Source organism: Apaloderma vittatum, unplaced genomic scaffold (assembly GCF_000703405.1).
Source record: "Apaloderma vittatum isolate BGI_N311 unplaced genomic scaffold, ASM70340v1 scaffold5528, whole genome shotgun sequence".
Classification (NCBI taxonomy): Eukaryota; Metazoa; Chordata; class Aves; order Trogoniformes; family Trogonidae; genus Apaloderma; species Apaloderma vittatum.
Window position 1 is genome coordinate 165,057 of NW_009730217.1, and position 5,367 is coordinate 170,423.

A 5,367-nucleotide genomic window follows, 5' to 3' on the forward strand; every position below is an offset into this window, starting at 1 on the left:
CTTAATATTCTCTATGGTTATTTGTCAAAGTGGGATATTTAGCAAGTTTTCCACTGGCTGATTAGCATTATGGTGAAGCCCACATCTGAAGATTCTGAGTTTCCAATGCCCCAACAATTCCTGACACCCAAGACTATAAGTATGTCAGACAAATGTCTTTCTGACCCAAATTTCTTTTTATTTTCTCATTCTTCTGAGCAGGAGTTCAGCAAGTGAAAAAAAAAAAAATAACAGACTGTTCATTTAATATGTTCTCTGGACCAGGACTGTTCAAGCTAAAAATAAATGAGGGAGCACATGCTGTGAGTAGTCATACCTTCCTGGCTTCCCTAGAGACTCCTGAGAGCTAATATGATTACTAAGCAGAGGTGTTTTTCCATATCTAAAAGCTGCAGCATGATTTTGGACTGATGCTCTCTTCACCCTCTGGATTTTAGACTAACTTGCTACATTTATTTGTACTTACTGATAAATTAAAAAAGTGATATGTGATCCTCATTTATGAGATTAGACAGATTGATTTCCTAAAATAGCCAAAAAAGAGATATTTTCTATTTGTTTGGCTGATTTGCAGAAAATCATCTTGATACACTCTACAATGACTTTCCCTGTTGCTGGTAGCTCTCTACTGTAAATTAAGCATACAGCTGAAAGCAAGTGAATGTGTTTATATGCAGAAAATGGATCAAAACTCAACCTGAAAGAAGCACAAAAAGCCTCCTGCAGGCCAGTGTTTTGCCATCACTGCTCATGTATGGCTACATGGGCTTGGTCTCCTTTTGTTAAAATCCTTTTTACCTCAGGGAATCAATAATGCTGTACAGTGTCTGTGCATTTCTGTTGAGATTTCATCACACATGTGCGTTACTAAATGATATCAGCTTTGCATGACAGAAGGATGCTGAGAAATCTATTTTGTGCTCTAGGCAGAATAGTATTTTAACACACCAGTCACAGTGGGTCTTTAGTCTGCCTTAATGCTAAATCTGTTATTTGGGAGATGGACAACAAAGAACTTCAAATTCGTGTATGGGCCAAGCTTGCCTCACAGGTTCTGCTGGGATGACTCTGTCACTCGTGCTGGAGTAGACTAGGTCCTCAGTGCAGCAGTGGTAGGAAACAACCTCTAAGAAGCATTTTCCCATCTGCCCTGGAGCAGCAAGTGTAAATCTATGTGATTTTCTTTCGTGTTTGTTGTGTTTCAAGCCATCTGGGACAAAAACCACACAGTCCACAGTGATGTGAACGGAGACAATTCAACTAAAAGGGCTCAAGATTCTGAGATTAAGGATAGGCAGGGTAATAATATACATTTAAAATTATGGGGAGAAAAAGAGATTTAATTCACGACCACTATTTATGAAGTAGGATAGTGAGAGGAATACATCAACAAATACGACCTGATCTGAAGCTATTGCCAGTGCTAATCTCTTGCACTTCTCTCTGTGAGAGCAATTCTTAGAAATCTATCATCTTGTGCATTTCATTTTAGTTACACATGATTTCTTCAGGCACGTCCCCCACTGATGCTTGGATTCTCTCTCCTCTTGCATGGGGGTCTGCACATACTGATGCATGTTGGAGAAGAATAATTTCTGGTCCATGTGTGTTTACTCAGCGAATGAATATTTCGAACATACAGCCACTGTGAGTCTTCAATCTGCCTTAATGCTAATTCTGTTCTTATTTGGGAGATGGACAACAAAGAATTTAAAATTCAGGTATGGGCCAAGCTTGTCTTACAGGTCCTGCTGGGACGCCATTGCAATAGAAATGTTGCAGGTGAATAGGATGTGTAGGTATATGAAGTGATTTTAAATTTTTGCTGGATGAAAACTTTGAACAAAAGTGGTCAAATGAAGCATATTGACAGTGAAATCTTCATCTCTAAGCAAAGTTAAATGGTGGAAGAACAGCAGTCATGTAAAGGAGAATGCTTCATTTTTGTCTCCCTCAGTTTTGTCCCTCCTTCAGCTTTGTCCTGTTTGCCACTCAGATAATCCACAATCTACTGTTCCACAGTCTACTGTTTCTTTTTTAAAGTAAACTTACAAAAACATGAGTGTAATTCTCCCCAGATTTCAGGGAAGTTAGGCCAATGGTGAATGTGTCTCCACTTTTTTTTCCCATTGACACTAGTTTATGTATGTGAAGTAGGTGTGCAATTTTAGAGCAGCCTTATGGAAACACCATACAGTCCTGTTGGCACAATTTCATTTGCTCCATTTGAGTTATGCCAAGGGTGGATTTTACACAAAGTAGATTCTTCTATTATTTCCTCAGTTAATAGCAGTCTTCATATCTTAAGCAGGTATGAATATTTTGCAAGTACATTTCCAATGTCATTTTGATGTAATTTTCTTTTAATATTAGAAGGGCTTGCGCAATTTCATGTCTTAAGGGAAAAAAATTTCTTTCAAAGTTTGTATCTGACATAAAATTTTTAAAACAGCAGGGTTACACAGAATGGTCCTCAAAACCATGCATTTTATACTTGTATCTTTCTTGGAAACTTACATCCTATCACATTACTAAATAATATACACAATTAAAACATATATTTTATTAAACTTTCTTTATCTCCTCTTAAAATATTGCCAATAAGAAAGTGCTTTACACACAGTGTTGGATTTTTATCACTGTTAAGCCCATATAGAGAGATATATACATAATTACTTAGCTCCTATATATACAATTATATTACCCTTCATTTGCTGTTCTATACATCTTTTACTGAAAAAAGTGTTATATAGAAGATTGCACATACTAACTGCTTTGCTAAAGATCAAACTAGTTTTTATTTCACCAATACCACATGAAAGGTTAATGACAGAAAAGATATCATACAAGTTGATTGACAACCCAAACAAGCACAGGCTTTTAGGCAATAGAATGTATCACATGAAACTACTCTTATGTAGTTCTGTTTGTATTCTAATACATTTGAGTACTACTGATAAGTGTGAAATGTTATTAAAACAACAACTTTAGTTCAAACAAAGATATAAGAGAATTGTTGTCTGCCTATCATTTTAAGATTTAATATTTTTATCTTGTCTAAAGCAATTTTATGGTACTTTTTACGAGGAGAAGTGCATGCAAAGGTATTACACAAGGAGATAGCAAAATAACATTTGGGTACTTAGAGTGTTACAGAACAGAAGTTCATCATGAAACGATCTCAAATTGTGTTTTCTTGAGAAAAGGGGAGAGAAGTTCTTATATATTTACAGTCTAGCTGTGCTCCAAATTAAGACAAAACAGAACAAAGTTATACTTCAGTGTGTACGCCTCTGTGCATCTCAGTCTGCCAAAACTGCGACTTCTGATGTTGTAGAATTGTTCTATGAGTTATCCACTCCTAGATTACAAACACTCTTGGTTACTTGATTTCCCAATTTCAAGTTTTACTTGATTCTTGATAAAAGTGTTATTTGTGTCTTTGGAAGTTTTTCAGAGGATGGAATGAATGAAATCAAAGCATAACATTTAGTGAAGAAAAAGTAAACCCACTTTAGCCTGCTGTCTTAAATATGGTATATACATGACAGTAGAGTACAATTTAATCACAATTTTTTAATTAAAAGAAAGTTATGTTTTATGGTATTTTTAAGTAATCCTGCAAAACCACAAATATTAAAGATGAAGAAAAAAAGAACTATTATATCACAGTATTTTTGCAATTCTCTTGACATTAAGTATTTCTTCTTGCATTCTGCTGCTGATCATATATTATATATAGGCTCCATTCTGCACATGCAATAGTTAAGCACAGAAGCATCTATGCATGTATTATATATATCTATACAGATACTCAGTGCAAATGAGTAAACTTTGATCACATAGATAAACAACACAACTAAGAGGCAAATTATAGTTTCCAGCATTAATTGCAGTCTGTCCATATGTAGAAACCATATGGTGCTATATGTAACATTTATGCTCGTTATACTCAAAAGGCTCAATAAAAGAAACTTAACAGTGTTTAACAGCAGAGTGTAAACACTAGAGATGGCTACAGGAAACTAGCCATATATAGCACTTTTTACTTCATCCATCCCTGGGCTTTGCTTAAAAGTCTCTGCAGAATATTAATATGACGTCCCTAAGCCATGAGAGCATGGCTATAAATGAGAATTCTTTTGATTGATTAGCCAATTACCACAAAGTACTATAGTTTATACCCTGCATATTAACACGTATGCTATTAGGAGGTGGAGAGAATTACAGAGCTATAAATACATCAATTGGAGTAAGTATGCACAGTTAATAAAAATAGGTTTTGGAAGTTATATTCTTCTGGTTTGCCACATGTATTTGGTGGTTTGGTGAAAGAAGGATGTTTCTTTGCTTATTTGCTTACTGCAATGTACTGATAGCTCTGATGTAACCCATCAGCCCTTCAACAGAATGCCAATGCAAACTTCACACAGCTCTGTGACCAGTTTTATGTTAAAAGTCTTTTCCTTGGGCCAAATCTCAGCTCTAGCAGTAGTGTTTGTGAAGCTAAGCAAGCACATAAGTCATTAACCTTACTGTTGTCTGCATTATGATATAAATCTAATTTAGAGAGAGGTGACTAGTTCAGATAATATTCACCCCAAATCTCCTTTTAACAAGCATGGACTCCTTAAAATTGTGATATACTTGAAAGTATAGTACAGTTTTTTAATCTTTTCAATACATTGTATGTGATTGGGACCTAGATCACATTTGCCATACCAGGACACAGAAGGCTATTAAAGAAATCACACAAACTTGTTGCAGCCGGAAATGTGGCTTCTTCATATCTAGGAAGAGGTTGGTTCTGTAACATTTTTTTAAATAGATTTCTAGGTCACAGAAATAATGACATACTTTGAGAAATCTTGCTTTGAACAATTAGCAGGAATTAACCTCCAAAACTTTTGAAATCAACACCCTGAGGAACATCTACCTCAGAAATAAAATTAAAATTAGAAGAAGCCTGTTCGGTCAATTTTACACTCAGGCAAATATAGAAAATATTACTGACCTGAAAATCTAGTGGAGACAGATAAGTCTGTTGTGTGCACATTGCACAGTATGGTAGCTATTTACTATAAGTGCAGCTGCATTTAATTTTCAAACCAATTTGTTTTAAAACTGAAGACATAGGTAAACACGTTTTACACATCCTGGTTTTGAATTCTTATGTTACCACCTCCTTTATAAGCAGACTATGATCACTAATTTAGAGTGATCACTTGTTGACAACATCTACTCATCTTCTAAGTCGAGGGATTTTAAACATCATAGAGTCGAATAGATTATTTTATATATAATTTTGATTTGATGTTTATATTTAACGTTTGAAAAATTATCTGTACACTTACCACGGTTAAAACA